At 48.9% G+C, this 19,302-nt stretch overlaps 1 long non-coding RNA gene across 4 annotated transcripts in view; it reads left to right on the top strand.

Moving 5' to 3' along the window:
• The window catches only part of LOC105745932 (uncharacterized), a 67,949-nt gene that overhangs the window by 16,184 nt on the left and 32,463 nt on the right, over positions 1-19,302 (top strand). For all 4 annotated transcript variants that reach the window (XR_011650311.1, XR_011650313.1, XR_011650314.1 and 1 more), the window contains one exon: positions 5,915-6,095. This is a non-coding gene — a long non-coding RNA (uncharacterized lncRNA). The remainder of the gene's footprint in view (positions 1-5,914; positions 6,096-19,302) is intronic.

Genomic DNA, 19,302 nt, shown 5'->3' on the forward strand with positions numbered 1-19,302 from the left:
TCCTGGGTGAGGCTGCCCCTCAGGAGCAAGGAGGCCTCAGGCTACCCCAGCTGATCTATACTTATTATTATTTTTAGGCAGTACCAGGGATTGAACCCAGGACCTCATTCATGGAAAGCAGGTATTCAACCCCTGAGCTACACCTGCTCCCCTACTTCTTCTTCTTTTTTTAAAAGAGAGCTTTACCAAGTTTTCTTTTTCTTTTTTTTTTTAAGATTTATTTTTATTTATTTCTCCCCCCACCCCCATTCCCCCCGTCATCTGCTCTCTGTGTCCATTCGCTGTGTGTTCTTCTGTGTCTGCTTGTCTTCTCATTAGGTGGCTCTGGGAACCGATCCTGGGACCTTCTGGAATGGGAGAGGCAATTACTCTCTTGTGCCACCTCAACTCCCTATTCTGCTACACCTTCTTATTTTCTCTCCTCTTTGTCTCTTGTTGCATCATTTTGCTGCGCCAGTTCTCAGCATGGGCCAGCACTCCTGCATGGGGTGACTTTCCTGCACTGCGTGGCATTGCCACACAGGGCAGCAGTCCTGAACAGGGGGCATACCCACATGGGCTGGCACTCTGCATGGGCCAGCTCGCCCTCACCAGGAGGCCCTGGGCATCGAACCTGGACCTCCTATATGGTAGACGGGAGCCCAGTTGGTTGAGCCACATCTGTTTCCTACTCCTACTTCTTAAGACGAACTCCTTTCTCTTGTTCTGACTCCCTCCCACCAAGCAACCCTATGAGGCCACGTGTCCTCATAGAGTTTTTACTCTGACTACAGCCCGTCCTGCTGGTGGTTATATTTCTTGTGCTCTCCATAAATGAACAGACATCTGTGTATTAACCAGTCTTATAAGCTTCCTTAAAGAGTGTCTGTTCCTGCTGTGTGTGGAGATGCACCCAGACTGCTTCACACGGTCACCTTGGGGGGAGCTGTTGGTGTGGCCAGCCCCCTTTCCAGTGCAGCAACCCTGAATCTCCTTGTGTGCATTCTTTAGGACCACCGCAGGGATCATCACCCCTGCTTTGTAGATGAGGAAACTAAGACACAGAGAGGTGGGATGCCGTGCTCAAGGTACCCCAGCTGGTAAGGGTACAATTGGAATGGAAACCCAGGGGTTCCTGAAACCAGAGTGGGCAGTCCCTGTGCACAAATCCAAAATCCAAAAAGCTCTGGAAACCAAAAGCTTTCTTCATGAAGTTGGGGCAAGGGGAACCTGATACTGTTTATTTTATTTTATCCTACTCCTGTGAATATTTATATATTTTGTTGCAGAAAAATGAAAGTGACTTGGGTACTGCCAGTAGACATAACATCCAGTAGACACACTGTAGAACCTTCCTGAAACGCAAAGAATTCTAAGGTCACTCTCCCCATTTCACAGAGGGGGGCTTTGTGAACTGTGGGAGGGTGTTCCGGTAGGAAGGGAAGCCTTTGAGTCACCAGCCCACTCCAGTCTCCCAAGAGTCTTGTCGCCCCAGCAAATTTTAAAAATAGAAACCCAGAAGGATTAAAGCTCCAATGAATGCCCCAAGTCCCTCGGAAGAAAGGGAGTCTTGCTGTACATTCTGATGGTTGGCATTCAAAATTATTTTTTATTTCAGCTGGATGCACACTCACCCATCACAGGACTGGCTCCCAGAATAGAGAGGTACCTGTTGAATCATCCACCCCACTTCCGGCCTCGTGCGGGCATCTCTCCAAGTGCTGAGCCATCCGCTTCTCTGCTGTGGCCTGAGATATATCAGGATTTGCAGCCCTGGTGACAGGAGACAAAATAGATTTCCATTTCCTTCAGAACCACTTAGCTAGTTTAGAGAACGCTTGACTGTTTCAGTGGGATGAGCAATATCTAGGCCTCTCCTTGGCTCCTTCTCTCGGCCCCACATTTCCTTCTCTTGGAAGTTGAGTTTGATGGTCCTGGGGCTGAAGGCAAATGCTGATTTTCACTTGCTCTGGCTGCACTATCATGAGCCCTTAGGTATCCCTCTCTGAACCTCAGCTCCACTTTTGGCTGCAAAGCATTGCTCTTGTCTCTGCATCACATGCCTGACTCCCACCATCCTTCTTAGGATTGGAATCTGTGCCTGATAGGTGCCTGCTTGACAAGGGCAAGCTACTGCAAGGTGATATCGAAGGGGCTGACTTGGGGGGTCTTCTGGGGTAAGATGGTGCCACAAAAATGCAAGTGGATATCTTGCCTGAATTTGAATCCTAGTTTCTCCATGAGCCACACCACTTTGGCTAAGTTGTGGGACCACTTGAGGCTTGGCTTCCTCATCTGTAAAGTGGATGGATTCATAGTATCTAGCACTGAGGGAGGTGGTGAAAATTAAGTCAGAAATGTTTGTAAAGTGCTTAGAGCAGTCCCTGGCATGCATCAAACCCTTAGGTCACAACTTTTGGGATGGTTGCCAGAAGCCCATGGGAACATTGGTTGGGGCAAGATCTTGCAGCATTTCAGAAGCATTTGCTGGTCAGTTGTGAGGAGCCAGGCCCTGGGCTGCTCACTCAGGGGTGTGTGTGTGTGTGTGTGTGTGTGTGTGTGTGTGTGTGTGTGTGTGTGAGAGAGAGAGAGAGAGAGAGAGAGAGAGAGAGAGAGAGAGAGAGAGAGAAAGAGAGAGAGAAAGAGAGAGAGAGAAGTTAGATCCAGCCATGCCCTCAAGTGGCCCAGTGTCTAGTATAGGGAAAGTAGATATATTTTGAGCAGATTTCACATACTCCAGATTTTTGGCTTCTCTTAAAATCTGGCAACACTAGGCTGGCCTCCCACATGATGGTAAGAAGCTGGACCTGAATGAAGACTGCCTCTTTGGGTAGGGGAGCTCTACTTTGCCACAGTCCCCACTACTCCCTATTGCATTATGCCCTCCCTTCTTCATGTTCATGTATGTTCCCTGCCTGGCCCTCTGGGCATTTGAAGATAAACTACCATGCAATGCTGTGAGTACCATGGGAGCACAGGGACGGCTAATAACCCTGCCTTGGGTTGGGTAGTCAGGAAAAGCTTCCCAGGGGGGTGAAGTCACAGCTCCTTCTCCATAAAACCTGCAGATGCTACTGATAACCCTCATCTTTATGGCTCAAGGACATGAACCAAGACACAGGGTCAGAGCTGGTGGGAGCCTCAGAAATCTGCTATAAAGAAACCAAGACTCAGGGAGGCTCAGTGACTGGTCTGAGGTTCTGCAGCCAGTTGATGGCTGAACTGGGACTTGAACAAGGCCTGTCAACCAGAAGCCATTCTGGGCCACCCTACCTCCCCTATCCCTCATTTTCTCGACAATCAGCAGGACTTGTACTGCAGCCTTGGCCTTGAGTTCTGACACAGCAACTTACTTGCAGTGTGACCTTGGGCAAGTTCACTTCATTTCCTTGAGCCTCAGTTTCCTCATCTCTAATGATTCTAACCTGAAAGGAATGCTGAGAGGAGTGCTCTGAGGGTCAAATCATGAGGAAGTGAACAGGCGGACAACTCATAAGTTCTAGAGGACTCTGGATAAGTGAGGGTCATTATGATTATTGAAAAATAGCCACCTTACCCCAACAGATTTTGGCACCATCTGTTATGCAGAGACCTTGAAGGAAGCCTGTTCCCCTCACCTTCCTTTGCCAGCCCCTTGTAGGAATGCTTGTGGCCTTTTGTCAGGATTGGGTCTGGAAGGGGAATGCTTTGGGATTCTCTGCCTTAGGGTGTGCAGAGATCAAGGGCTTCCCTCCTCCAGGAACCTTCAGAATCAAAGGGGTGCTGGGACCAGAGATGGAGAAGAAGCTGAGTTTCCTAGGGAAAAGAAACTTCAATAATTCTTTTTTATTTTTCTTTTCTCCAGACCCCTATCACTCTGCATCCCTTTAAATCACTGCTCATTGGCTGGAACTATTCAGACAGAAGAGCGCTGTGGCTGTTTACCCCTGTTTGGGGGTCTCACTGTCTTGGGTTGAAATCCTGGTTATTCTTCTTATTAGCTAAATGTGACTTTGGGCAAAATTTCAAACTTCTCTAAACCTCAATATCCTCATCTGAAAAAGAAGCTTCTTAAAAGGCGTACCTATTTTATAGGACTTTGTGGGGATTAAATGAGATCATGATTTAAAGGGTATAGCACAGTGGGGAGGTCAGTAAAGACCAGTGCTGTTAATGGAATTAGTAATAATAACCATCTATAGAGTTTGTTCATTGCTGTACCATTGATAAACTAGTACTTTCCTCACCCTACTTGACCTTCATGATAACTCTTTGAGGTGGCCGGTACTGGGATTATAACCTCATTGCACAGATGAGGAAATTGGCGCTCAGAGAGGGTGGCCCTCTGCTCAAGGTCACAAAGCTTCTAAGTGGCAGACCCAAGTTCAAGGCTTCTTAGATGAAGACAGAGCAGCACTTGGCACAGGGTCTGACCTGAACATGTAGGTGGGCTGCAGCCTGGGCACTCCGATTCTCCTGAAGATCCCTTTGTAGGCGAATTATCCAAGAATTGCTTCCAACCCTTTTGCACTTGTTTATATTCTAAACCTGTACCACGTCTAGAAGCGAAGAAATTTCTTATTGTTCCATGGTGTCAGACTGAGTTTTCCTTGCATTTGTCCTAAAACGACCTCTTCAGGCAGCCCCCTCCCCACCTGGTTCCTCAGAGCTGTTTACCAGAAAATCCATCTCTTCTAAATTCTGGCCACTAGAGGGTGCTGCGGCCCAAGTGATGGAAAGTCATGACCCGCTCCTGGACTGAGTTTTCATGCATCGAATTTCAGTGACACCTACTATGTGCCAGCGACTGTGGCTGTTGAGAAGAGGGGTTCGGTTGTTTATTACTTCCACATTAAAATCATAAACAACAACAATAATGTTGGTACAGGGCTTCATAAGTTATTGAGCAATTTGCAGTGATTGGTTCCACCTGCCAAAAAACCCCTGCTGTATTTGATGGGGTGGTTCTCTTCACCCTCATTTGAGGAGGAAGCTGAGGCACAGGGGGGTGATGGTGTTTGTAGGGTGGAACATATCAGGGGCTCTGGGATTCCTGGGAGTAGCCCCAGGCATCTGTGTCCTCCGTGCCTTTGTTGGTCCATGAAGGCAGGGACTGTGCCTATTTGTCTGTCTGTCTCTACTCCTACCACCAGGCCTGGCCAAGGCCTTCAGCAGATGCTGCTGAATATCCTTGTAGACCTCTGCTGCAGGGAGAGGAGAGGAAGGGGGGCTCCCTGCAGGCCACTCAGCCTCCCTGAGGCTGCAGTGCTGAACAGCGCGCCAGCTGCAGCTTCGGGCCAGGCCTGGAAGGCTCTCTGGGTGTACTCAGGCTGAGAGACGCAGCCTCTGGGTTGGAGCTGGGGGAAGATACTGCAAAGAGACGAGGTCACTCCTCTTGCCACGTGGCATTTGCAGGGCATGAGTGACTCAACATAATTTGGCCCTTATTGGTTACCAGGTGGCTGAGTGGTCAGAATTGATTGATTCATCCATCCATCCATCCCACCATCCATCCATCCCTCCATCAACCCATCCATCTATCCAGTCAACAAACATTTCCGGACTGCCTGCTCTACACTAAGCACTAGGGATACAGATATGAAAAACACAGCTCCTATCTATCTGGAGTTCCCAGAGTGGTGGGGAAGACAGCAGGTAGAGAGCTAACAATATAATGTGGCACATGTTGCCTAGAGGTTTGTGCCAAGTGCCATGGAATTGACTAAGTCTACCAAGGGTGGGTGGGAAGGCTATACAGAGGAGGAAACCTTTTGCAAGATCTTGAAGGATGAGATGAATTTGCAGATTACCAGGCAAAGTCAGAGGAAGGAAAGAGTCAGGGGCAGTGGCATGTGTTGAGCAACAGAGGATTCAAAGGGCATGGTGTGTTTGAGGATGGGAAGGGGCAAGAAAGGGAGCCGGGGGCCAGCTGGTGACTGAGAATCATATCCCATAGGTGCCGGGGAATGTTTCAAGACTTAGCCATCATGCCACGAGCTGTGCTACGCTCTGGGATCCACAGCTGGACCAGGTGGTTTGTGCTGTCAAGGGGCTCAGAGTTCCACGAGGAAGATGGACAAAGAAAAGATGACCATCTCTCCCATGGTCTGGGCCCTGACTATTTGCTGTGCGCAGTGGTAAGTGCTCCCTGAGCATCTGTTCATCACTTACCTGATTTATAAGACAGGTACGATGATCACCCCCATTTTATAGACAAGTAAATTGAGGCTGGCAGTGTTTAAGTAGGTTGTCCAAGGTCACAAAACTAGTAATGGTGAAGCTAGGACTTGTAGGTCTGTATGACTTTTCAATGGTCACTTATATTAAAGCAAATTCATTATTTTTATGTAGTTAAGACAAAATACAAAAGGCTCAAAAGGCTCACAGGTGATGTGGGTCTCACCTCCATTCCTATCCCTAGCTGTGTGGACTCTGACCAGCTGTGTTTTCCCTAGAGATGTTCTTTCCAGATACAGCCCAAAAGTGTAAGAAGGTCAAGCACATCCTAACCGTGGGCATGGGCTCTGTGAGGCTGGGAGGTCGTGAGGGTGAGGAGGGTTACCACTCAGCTGTGTTTTGATTAAGGGGAAGAGGGGCTTGAGGAGCTGGGTGGGGGCGGAGGTGGTTGTGGGGCAGGAAGGCCAAGAGATCCCTGTGTGGGTGTGTGATGGTCGAGGGCTGGGCCGTGGGGGCAGGTGGTGGATGGAGACGAGGGGACGGGGACTAGTGCAGCCTGGGGAAAGACCGAGGGGGGTGAGGAGACAGCCGCTGCGGGGCTGCCCCAGCGGGCAAGTGCTTGGCAAGGCTGGCGGTGCGCTGGAGGGAGAGTGGGGCCCGCAGAGTTGGGCCGGACCATCTGATGCCTCATGCTGACTCCCGCAGCAGTTCTGGCCCATCAGCCCACGCTGGTGGAGCTGAGGGAGGCCGGGGGCTCTGGGTTCTGGGAGGGCTGGCCCAAATGCCCAGTGGGGGATTCTGGGCATGTCATTTCCCCCTCCAAGTGCCGGTCAGAGCTTCTCAGAGGTCCTCACCCTTGTTCTTCCCTGTGGAAGGAAAGGCAGGGTTGTGGGGAGATGGAAGGGCTTGAGCGAGGCCCAGGTTGGAACTGGCTGAGGTCTCAGCTCCTTCTCCAGAGGTGGACAGGGCTGCCTTCAACCAGAGTTCATGGTGGGCGGCGTTTTCCCTGGCTGGGTGGGGAACCTGTGCTAGATAAAATATATATGGTATAATATGGTGTAGAGATATTATTTTGCTTGATTTTCACCTCCTCCCTTTTAAAAATTATACAGGGCATATGTCCAGGGTGCATGGTAGTGTTTGGATATACTCATAGTGGCAACAATTAAAAACTACAGCTGGTGGGGTACTGGGTTCCTGGCCGGGGGTGCTCTGTCGTGGTCCCTAGGGGGAGCAGCGGCAGTCCCCCAGGTGCAACAGTAAGGATCAGGAAGGAATGAGGGTCCAACAGTGAGAGCATGATACTAATGACTATGCTTGTGAGCCTATATGCCTGAAATAAGAACAAGGCCTAGAGCAGCACTGTGCCTGGGAATTTCCTCCTGACAGCCTTCATGTTACTCAAATGTGGCCAGTCTCGAAGCCAAACTCAGCATGTAAATGCAATGCCTTCCCCCCAGTGTGGGACATGACACCCGGGGATGAGCCTCCCTGGCACCGAGGGATCACTACCAAGTACCAACTGATGATGCAACTGGAAAATGACCTTGAATTGAAGGTTCAATGCGGATCAGCAGAATATCCCTGTCTACATATAATAGCATGACTTTAAAATGCTGTTTGACCTAATGTAAGGGGGAAATGGAAAGGAGAAATGAGTTTATATGGCTACGAGTCTCTAAGAAAGAGTCTGGAGGCTTTCAGAAGGATTGCCCTTAAGCACAACTGAGCAGAGTCTAAGAGACAGATAAAATAGATACAACCCCAGGTATTGGTTCCTTTGAGGGCTAAAGAGACCCACGGGTTCTATGGTCATGGCAGATGGGGTTCACTGCCATGTCAGATGGCCCTTCTTTGGAGCTGGTGTTTCTGCGTGATGAAACTGGACTCAGATGGGATCTCTTTTCACAAGACTTTCATGCTACTTTACTGGAATTGTAGTTGTTGTTGGGGTTTAAGATATATTTCGGGGATTTGAATCTCTGGATTGACAATATGATAACCAGGCCCTGAGCCTCAACATACTTCAGCTCCTACAATCTGATTTATTGGACTCACCTCACTCAGCTAAGATGAAGTTGAAGAAGGACAACCACCACACCATGGAGCCTAGAGTGCCTACAACTGAAAGCAGGAGGATTGCATCCAGTATCCATGTGGAATCTGAGCCTCCTCTTGACATAGAGGTGCAACGGACACAACCAATCCAAGGTCCACAGAGAAAAGGTGGCATTGGAGTGGGAAAAGTGGACATGGTGGCTGATGGGTATGGGGAATGGCAGGAAGAGATGAGATGTGGAGGCGCCCTTTGGGACTTGGAGTTGCCCTGGATGGTGCTTCAGGGGCAATCACTGGACATTGTAAATCCTCCCAGGGCCCACTGGATGGAATGTGGGAGAGTGTGGGCCATGATGTGGACCATTGACCATGAGGTGCAGAGATGCCCAGAGATGTACTTACCAAATGTAATGGATGTGTCATGATGAAGGGAGTGAGTGTTGCTGGGGGCGGGGGGGGGGGGGGGGGGGGAGTGGTGGGGTGGGGGTGGTGGGGTTGAATGGGACCTCATATTTTTTATAATGTAATATTTTTACAAAATCAATAAAAAAAAACAACCAAAAAAAAAAAAACAACCAAAAACCAGTTTTCAGAGTAATGAGTTGGTTCTTTAAGGTTCTCCAAGCTTTTTGATGTTCAGATGGGCTCTTCTTGGCCCTGTGGGAGCCCCTTCACAGTGGACACTGAGCCTTGTGGTCCAGCCCTAGTGATGACTGGTAACTTCCTCACTTCCTGGAAGAATGACATGTTCTACCTTCATCTTGTTCTTTCCCTGCCCTAGTCCTGAATCAGCTGTTTCTCCAGGGAGCCCTGGTTCCCTTTCATGAGAGATGCTATTCGAAGGCAGCCATCTGGGTATAGGAGGCAGGGGAGGGGTGGAGAGCCCCTGATCTGGGCAGTCTTGTAGCTGGGGTGACCTTGGGAAGGTCCCTCTACCTCCCCTGGGGGTGGTGGTGGTGGATTAGAGGGCCAGTTCAGGTCCTTTCCAGACTCATCTGAGGCCAAGAACAAGATGTGGGAAAACATTCGTGCCATGTACCCATGGGCTTGAATACAGTGGTGGTCCCAGCTCTGCTACTGTGTGCCTGTGTGACTTTAGGCATGTTACTCACCCTCTCTGAGCCTCAGGGTCCTCATCTGTGAGAGGGGGTTGATATCACCTACCTCGCCGGGCATTCATGAGGATGATGTGAGACAGCAAGTGTAGATTTCTGACACGCCTAGCCCTGAAAAGGTACTCAGTAGATATGAATCCCCTTCTTCCTCCTCCTCAGTCATCTGATTTCAGCACCCAGGAGATGAGCACTGGGTTACTGTGTGGTTTAGGAAGGGGGAAGAAAGGGTGGCAGGGAAAAGGAAGAAATTGGGAAATAGAAGGCTAGTGTGTGTGTAGGTGTTAACTCAGAACAGGGAAGGTGATTTTCATCATCAGAGCATCCAACAAGGGAATGCTCTGGTTGCTTGGGAGAGGTCGAGAGCCTCCTGTTGCTGGGGATATGTAAGCAGAGGCTAAGGGATTGTGTGCCAAAGAGATGTATTTGTGAGGACTCCCATGTTGGCCCGGAGGTTGATTTATTCACTTGGCAGGCTTTTGGGGAGGGATGTCCTTGCCCAGCCCTGTGATGGGACAAGGGATGCCAAGGTGAATGGGACACCATCTGTGGCCCCAGGAGTGCCCAGTCTGGGCAATGAGCTGATTTCTGTGGTCCCTTCTACTCTGTGGTTCTGTGCGTTAAAGCGTCCAAGTCTTGGAGGAAGTTGGCGGAGGAATTCCACTGTGCACCCTTTGGTATTGATCCACTGGAGTTGGAGCTGGCTGGGGAGCGGTGGGAGGACGCTGCAGTGTTATTAGTGCGGAGGACATGCTGTAATCTGTCAGTGTCACCCTGGTCGCAGCTGGCCAGGGAACCATCCTGCTGTTAACTCCTCCCTTCCCAGCAGCTGCTTGTATAGAACCCTCCCCGACATCTCTACCTTTCCTTACAGGAGGGAGAAGGTGGGTGTTTACTCTTTTCCTACCTCTGCCCGGCATGAGCCCTCTGCCCCAGTCACACTGATTTATATGCTGTTTCCCAGACACACCTGGGGCTTTCCTATCTCTGTGCTTCAGTTACTAGATTTCCCTCTCACAAATAGTCACCCAGTCTGCTCCTATTCATCTCTCTGTCTATCTGTCTTATCTATCTTACTCTTCAATCATTTATCTATCCATTCTTCCATATATCCACTCTACCATCCAAACATCCACGCATTTTACTATTTATCCACCCATCTATCCACCCATCCATCCTAATATCCAATCATCCAACCATTCATCCATCCAGTCATCCAACTGACATCCATCTATCCATGCAACCATCCATCTATTCATCTAAATATCTTTTCTTCCTTTTTTCCTTCCTTTGTTCCTTCCTTCCTTCCATCTTACCCTAAAATGATTTATTTATCCATTCATCCTTATATCCATTCATTTCTCCATCCATTCAAACATCAATCCATTTTCCATTTATCCAAACATCCATCTTACCATCCACTCACCTATCCATTCATTTTTTCCATCTATTCAGCAACCTATCCAATCATCCAAATAACATCCCATCCATCGAAATATCCTTCTATCCAACCCTCTGTTCATCCATCCTTGCAGTTTTGCAATTCAGTTCAATTCAATTCAATTCAATTCAATTCACCTTTATTCATTTCATAAGATTATTGGGCCCTGTCATAAGCCGAACAAGTGATGGGTCATGTTTCTGCTTTCAAGGAACCCCTGGTCTAGTGGAAGGATTCCCGCCGCCCCCCCCAATCCACTGTGGCCAGCTTTAAGTAGTTCCTCTATTAATCCTTTGCCAGGGCCTTCAGCAGAGGTAAGTGGCTCTAAAGGCCCTCTCTGGAAGAAGCATAGCCTGGTTTTCATGAATTCCATGGGACAGAGCTAAGAAAGGGGAAAGGCTAAAGGTGGGAAGCAGGTGAGAGTGAGCTGAACCAATAGCACAGGGTTTTTGCTCCTGGAGGATGGAGCTTCCTAATCGTCTAGCTGTGAGCACCCTGGCAGAGTCTGAGCGTATTGGGAAGAAAGGTAAAGAGAAGGGGACACAACTATGTGATTATACAAAATACCATTGATTGTACACTTTGGATGGATTTGTGCTTTATTAATATGTATCAATAAAATTGATTTGTTAAAAAAAGAGAAGGGGGCAAGGAGACCACGACTGGGGACGTGGTTTAGTGTGGTCATGAAGTCAGTAGACTATCTGACTTCAAGTTTCAGCTCTCCCAATATTTCTACTGTGTGACCTTGGGCACATGTTTTAATCTCTCTGAGCATCAATTTCCTTATTTATAAAATGAGAATAATGATAGGCTCTATCTCTTAATGCTGCTGTTAGCCTTTATATGTATTGTGCTTAAAATGACGCCTTGCACAAAGAGAGAACTTCATTGATTTAGCTGTGATTATTATTACTCTTCATTGAGTGCCAGGTGCTGTGTTGGGTGCTTTCATATTTAGTGTCTCTTCTAGGCATCCCAGCTGCTAATCCTATGTAGGGATTATTGAACCCATTTTACAGGTGAGAAAATGAAGGCTCATTGTTCATAAGGTGGGATGAGGTGGGTGAGGGGTGGAGCTGGGCTTCAAATACAGACCCTTCTACCTCTACTGCCCATGTTCTTCCATTCCCCTTTTTTGTTGCCTCTCAAGGGGTGAGCTCTCTGAGACAAAGAAATTCACAGTCTTCCATCCTGTTCTTTTGGCCCTTTCTAGTTTCAGTTTTGAGTCATTAATAGATGTTTTCTGTGTGTTTTCTCTCTTCCCTAGCAAGCATGAGATTAAGAAAAACATTTTCTTCCCTGCAGTGACTGAAGGGTTTACTTTGATGATGAAAGGTACAGAATTTATGATATTTCCCTTTTTGCCTTGCTTGCCAGGAAGCTTATACTTGTCATATTGCTTCCTTCCCCTTTTCATGGTTTCAATTTTCTGCATTTAGCAGCCACTTTATTTATGTATCTTTTACTGTACTCTGTTTCTCTCATCAAAAGAGCTGAATTTAGTCAAGGCTGAATTGAATAGAAAAGAGTATGTTGTAACTTAGAAGTAAATAATTCAGGTGAAATTATGACCTTCAGTAAAAGGATATGTCTTATTTAGATTTCTCCCCTAAACAGTGTCTAGCCTGGGTCACGCTCAGTGAATTTTGGAAGGAAAGCTCTCAGTTATATCTGTTTTCAGTGACTCCTCTTGCATTTAGAGTAAAATCCAAAGGCCTACTCCATGAGGACCAATCTTCACCTTCATCTACCTCACCCTGTCCCCTTGCTCACCCTGCACCCCTACTCAGGTGGTCTTTTCAGTCTACTCACAAGCCAAGTTCTTTCCTGCCTCAGGAAAAGAGGCTTTGCACATGCTGTTCCCTCTGCCTAGGGCCCTTCCTCCTTTCCCACCCTCTACCTTTGCCTGGCTCACCCTCCTCAAACTTTCAAATTTCAACTCAAAGTCAGCATCTCAGGAGCCTCCCCTGACTGCTCTACCTAAAGGGGGTTGTAATAACTAGTCTTCAGTGATGGCTCCAAGTTTCTTTCCCCCTCATGCCACTACTCTCATCAAGAGGTAGACTTAATTTCTCTCCCCTTTGAAACTGAGTTGGTCCTGGGGACTTGCTTTGGCTAGAAGAAGGTAATATAGATGATTTGCTGAGCCCTTCAAGGGTAGGCCTTAGGTGACTGGCACTTTCTATTTTTTGATACTTGCAACCCAGCTTCCATGCTGTGAGGAGCCCAAGCCATGTGGAGAGGTCTCAGGAAAGAGAAATGAGGCACTCTGGCCAGTGACCCCAGCCATGTCCCCAGCCCAGAGTCAGCATCAACCACAGCCACATGCATTTGCCATCTTGGTTGTTCCAGCCCAGCTGGGCCCCAGATGAGGGCAGTCCCAGCCAACATCCCGTGGTACAGAAGGACCACCCAACTGAGCTTGCAGAATTATGAGAGATACTAAAATAGTGATGGTTGTTTTAAGCCACTAAATTTTAGATAACCACAAGAGAGGCCAACCTCTGTTATTTCCTAAATCATTGCTCCAATGCATTTACTTCATAGCACTCATGACAATTCATAATTATGCAATTATTTGACCTTAACTTGCTAATTTTCTCTCTTCCCCTTGGAAACACAAGTTGCAGGAGGCAGGGACCATGCTTGCCTTGATCATGGCTGCCCTCAGCAGTAAGCATGGTAAGTGACATATAACAGGAGCTGATGGGCGGAAGAAAGGATGGATGGATGGATAAATGGATAAATGAATTGATAGATGGGTAAATGAATGGATAGATGGATGGATGGATGGAATGGATGGATAAATGGATAAATGAATCAATAGATGGGTAAATGAATGGATGGATGGATGGCAAGCATCAGAGTGGTCCCACAGTGTCCATGAGGACCAGTGAGACTCTTTGTAACTGGAGCCCATGGCAGGGCAGCACCAGGAAGGAAGTGGGTTTAGCCTCAGCTCTCAGGGGCTTTCATGACTCAGAACTGTGCAGCCTTTCCTTACAAGCCCTCTGCAGCCCCCAGCCTTCAAAGACCCTGGAAGGGAGAACTAAATTCTTTCATGTTGCCTTTCTCTACCCTTTGCAGCCCTCTGTTTGAGCAACTGTGAGGTCTGTGTATGTGTTTGTGTGTGTAGATGAGGGGGCAAATTAGGGTGGTGGATAAGAATGAGGACTCTGGAATAGAGACACCTACATTTGTACCCCAGTGCTAGCCACACTCTGAGTATGTCTTGGTGTCATAGCTACATTTATTGAGTGTTCTCCTACACAGAAAGTTCTCCATAAGTGTGAGGCCATATTACTGTTACTATTTGCCAGGCACCGTTCTAATGCTTTGAATCCATTTCATCTTTAAAACAAGCTTATTAGATAGATACTATTTTTATTATTCCCCCTTTACAGATGAGGAAACTAAGGCCTAGGTAACTTGCCCACGGTTGCACTGCTGGTAGGTGGCTAGCTTCAGATTTTGAACTGTGGAAAGTGGCTCTACCCTCTTAACCTCTGTACCGTTCTGCCTCTTTGAGTGCCTGTCTCCATATCTGTAAAAGGGGGTAGTAATACTTGCTGAACAGGGCTGTGATAATATATGATTAGGAACTTCCTGGCATGTCTTTTTTAAAAAAATTTTATATTTTTTATTATTTATTATTATTCCTTTTTCTGAAAATTTTTTGTATTTTATTTGTTATTTTTAAAAGTATCATATTTCATTTTCTTATTAATAGTATTTGGTTAATTTGTTGACTTTATTTTATTTTTTAATTATCTTTTTTAAAAGTTAATAGATCACACAAAATGTTACATTAAAAAACATAAGAGGCTCCCATAAACCCCGCCCCACCCCCACCTCCGTCATTTTTAAAAAAATTGTATTTCTTTGAAGATACATAGATCACAAAAAATGTTACATTAAAAAATATAAGACGTTCCCATATCCCCCCCCATCAACAACCTCTTTCATCATTGAGGCACATCCATTGCATTTGGTGAATACATTTTGCTGCACTGCTGTACCACATGGATGATAGTTTACATTGTAGTTTACACTCTCCTCCAGTCCATTCAGTGGGTTTATGGCAGTATATATAATGTCCAGCATCATTTAGGACAACTCCAAGTCCCGAAAATGCCCCCACATCACACCTCTTCTTCCCTCTTCCTGCCCTCAGCAACTACCGTGGCCACTTTCTCCACATCAATGCTACAATTTCTTCCATTACTAGTCACAATAGTTCTACAGTAGAGTATCAGTAAGTCCCTCTAATCCATATTTTATTCCTCCATCCTGTGGACCCTGGGATGATGATGTCCACTCCACCTCTATATCGAAAGGGAGCTTAGATCCCACATGGATGATGGATGCAATTCTCCTGCTTGCAGCTGTAGGGTCTCTTGGTTCCCTGGTGTGGTGGTTGACCATCTTCACCTCCCTGTTACCTGACCTGGTACATCCAATGAACCAGAGAGTAGGAGTTGCAACTTTGCTGAGGCTCAGGGCCTAGCTGGCAAATGGACAGTCCAGAGATTCAAGTCTCCTGAGTATATATATCAGCCCTAGCGCCATCCACAGGTTCAGTAAAAGTGACAGAAGAGGCATGTGTAGAAAGGTTGCATCTGAGTCCAACTCCATCACACTCAGGAACACAAATTCCAAAGTAGGGCCCACTGACATGGCACTGGACTCCAGTGCCATCTAACATGACCAAAGACGTTCAGTAAATCCCAGTAAATTCACTGTAGCATGACAGATAAAGAGGGGCCTGATGAGGGAAGACTTTGAAAGTTTTACTGTGAGGACACTGGGGAGCCACTGAAGGTTTTGGAGTCAGGGAGTGACATGAAGAAACTGAATGTAGCTCAGGTCCTACATTCCCTCCCTGCCCCCAGCTAACTCCATCTTGCCTGATGTTGGTGCCTGAGTTTCATGCCCCTATGTCTTATCTCCTGTGAGAACGTGAGCTGTCTCAGGGCTGGGATGGGTGAGCCCAGGCTCCTTCTCCCCCTCATGACCAGCGTTCTTGGCTTTGCTGGTCTTGCCTCAAAGGGCTGCCTCAGGGAGCCTGTCCATGGCTTTTTCTTCTCTGCTTCTAGCAGGAGCTGTTGAGAGGTGCCTGGGCTTATTCCCCTTGGAGTCCTCTCCAGGGCAGAGCAGTGTGGGTGCGGCAAGAACGCGCCACTGGTAACCCTGTGGGAGAGGCGGAGGGGGAGAAAATACGGGGACGCTTGCTAGATAAGGGCACTCCTGGGGACGGCAGTGGCTGACCTCGTGCCCTGTCCTTGGTCCAGACAGGTTTTGATGTGTGTGTGCACACACGTGCGCCTGTGCGCATTCCTGGTCTACCCGTGTCCCTTTCTCTGCCGCAGTGTACCGGCCTATGTGCTTGCCTGTTTGTGCTCTGAGGACCGGGGACTCCGTCCACAGGGAAGTACACGCGGTGGACAGGCACATCCTCGGTTCATGCGAAACCTCTGCTGCCACAGTGCCCTGTGCCGGCTTGCCCCCCTCTCGGCGCCTTTGGGGTGACATCATCACATTTCTTAGCAATTCTTTGTTTACCTGTCCGTGTCTTGGTCTTTACTGGGAGCTTCCTGTCTTTGTCACCTCTGTACCTTGGGACAGAGAGGGCAGGGTCAATAAATGCTGGCCGACAGAATATGTTTGTGTGAGCTCATCTAGTCACAGACGTGTGTGTCCATGTGCTCACGCGTACCTAGGAGTGTCTGTGTGGACAGGTACATGTGCACCTGTGGGGGTGTGGATGTGTCTCTCTGAGGGGTACGTGAGTGAACCTATATGAACACACCCTATGTAGCTCTTTATTTTTTCAAAAAAGCCCTGACTCAAGGCACCTGCCGATTTCGGTGGTGTAAATGCTCTTTCCACAGCAGATGGCATCATCCAACAGGGGGTGGGGAAGGGGCATGCTCCACTGGCTGGCGTGAACCCGAGGGGCTGGCCCCAGCGCAGCTCCGCCTGTGACAGCTGTGACGGGAGTCGGGTCTGCAAGCTGGCCCCGGGCCTCCTTCCCGAGGCTGTGCGCCAGGGAGCCGGCCGGGGTTGGCTCCCAGCCAGCGCTCCAGCCCGTGGCTCCGACAAACTGATGTTCCTTGTTAGGCAGGTCTAGACACTGAGACAGCCGCCCCCCACCCCCACGCGTAGAGGTTTTGGATTTGGCGAGGTCAGCACGACTGTGAGGAGGAAACTCTGAGCCTGGAGCATGCACAGAGGAAGGAGAGAGAAGGCTTCAAACTCCCATCGGAGGGTGTGGCTGGGGTGGCGGAGGAAATCTGGGGGCACAGCCCTCATGTCTGCTTGAAGCCAGTTTACCGTGCGGATCTGGGCAGGTTGCTTGCCCTTCCTGGCCTCCGTGCCTCTTTTCCCTGCAGGGTCAGGACGACTGAGCTCCACTGCTCCTTATCTGGCCTCTAGGAGTCAGAGTCCTTAGCCAGGCCCTGAGAGCTGACTCTCAAAAGTCCGAGAGAGGAAGTGCCACCCTTAGATGCGGCACTGCGCTTGGCCCTGGGGCTCAGGGGACCTTGCTTCGGGCAATGCCCCTTCCCAGGGCGGGAGGGGGGCCCAGGTCCAGGGCATGAGCTCCTCCTGAACCTCCCCCACTTCTAGACCGCACACTGGCACCCAGGACACTAGCATTCCTGCCCCAAGGGTCCCCAGCTGCTTCCAGGGCCTGTGTCTTGAGGGTGGATGGTTCTCTGGGGTGGCAAGGGGTGGCCGTTTTGAGTGGTTGTAGCTGGCATGTGGGCTTGCACCCCACTTGTGGGATAGGCCCCTCGTGTGCAGGGTAGAGCTGGAGGTGGAAAGGGAGGGGCGGCCGGCTGGGAGCTGGGAGCTAGGGTCACTTGCGGGCACAAAATTCAGAGGCAGTTGAGAATTCTAAATTTGAACTTAGTGTTTTAGATCGTTACCAAGATAGATTTGCCAGGACTGGAGAGTTGAACCTGTTTTTCAATTGGCCGCTTTGATTCCTTGCTGTTGAATAGTTGAGGAGTGGTGTGTCAGCCTCTACCTGTCCTCTTGCCCTGGCCCCCACGTGAGGGGCGAGCCTGGAGGGAGAGATGGCTCAGGTCTGTGGGGGCCTGTCTTGGCCGTGTGGCCTCAGGGCACTTGAGCCAGCTGAGCAGAGGGTGCTAACACTGGCGGCCTTGGGGCCTCAGGGAGTAGGCAGCCTTTGCTCTGAGGGGTGCGGATGGCTCAGGTTTCACCTGCATGCCACCTCCGTTCACCTGAGCCCCAGGAGAGCTGTGCAGTGACCACGGCTCCCGTCCCTCCCCATTTTAGACAGTGTCTGCTCTTCCAAAAACACCGCTCTGCAGCGTGCATAAAGATGCCCTGATCTGTGTCAGGTCTGGGGCCATGGCATCTGGGACCCTCCCGGACTCCCACTGCTGCATGCTATCAAGACTGCTTCTACGGTGACTTGGCTTCTGAGGTCACCCTTCAGTCTCTTCAAGTGAAAATTTGAAAGTAACTAGGCCAGTGAGTCCCAAACATTTTAATTAATGAGCCCTCAATGCTTTTTTTTTTGGTGTGTGATGATAGATGTCAGTTGGGCGGAATGAAGCTCTTGTCCTTTTTTCAGAGCAATGTATCATAATGTTTCCGTCTTAACAAGCTTGGGCCAGCTTTCCTTCTCCTTTGTCCTGTTTGTCGTGGCATAAGTTGTGAGTTTATACTGACCTCCTGGGTCAAGGATAATAAATTCAGTCGGGGTGGTGATGGGAAGGCAGGTACAGGAAGGGGTAAGAAGGAGGAGAGGAAGATGCATTTGACAATTTGTCCATAGATGAGTACCTTTTTTTTGTTTACTTTTAGAATCTTTATGTGATTTTGAAATACCTTCATTTCTCTCATCCTATTTTGAATGACAATCTTTTTATAAAAATTAGAATGAATGAAATTAAACTCATCTAATGCCTCCTGAGAGGCGTTTACAGCCTTCCTTCCAGTAGCTGACCTGGCAGATGGACTGGACTGGGGCTGGGCGCTGGGGGCCCAGTCCTTTGGCTGCCTTCCAGAGGAGCCTCTCCGGTGTCACATCCTCTTGCGGGCATCCCACCTGCCCTTTCCCATCTCTTCAAGTGAAGACTGTCCCAGGAGCTCCTGCTAGCCCCTCCACACCCTTCTCCCAATCCATGGTCTCCTGTAAGAAGCCCCCTGTGCAGGGAGCTGAGCATACTGGCAGGGCCCATTCTAGGCTGTGTACTTGCAGGGGAAAAAGGGAAGACCTGGAGCGTGATTGGTATTGAGGGGCACTCTGCCTGGGTCCTACAAATGAGCGGGCTGATGGGTTCTGAAGGAGGAAGCTCCAGGAGATCGCGCCCACTGTCTTCTATTATCTGGGGGGCCGTTGTGCTGAAAAGGGATGAGTTTCATTCAGTGTTGCTGGAGCATGAAGGAGGAGGTGGACCGCAGTTCAGTGTGCGGAGGGGGCTTCTACCAGTGAGTGCGCCCAGCAGCGGCTGGGACTGCTGATGGAGGGGGTGAGCCCCTTGCCGCTGGAGGTGTGTAAGGATCAGTAAAGGATATTTA

This window comes from Dasypus novemcinctus, chromosome 12 (genome assembly GCF_030445035.2).
Source record: "Dasypus novemcinctus isolate mDasNov1 chromosome 12, mDasNov1.1.hap2, whole genome shotgun sequence".
In the NCBI taxonomy this organism is placed as follows: domain Eukaryota; kingdom Metazoa; phylum Chordata; class Mammalia; order Cingulata; family Dasypodidae; genus Dasypus; species Dasypus novemcinctus.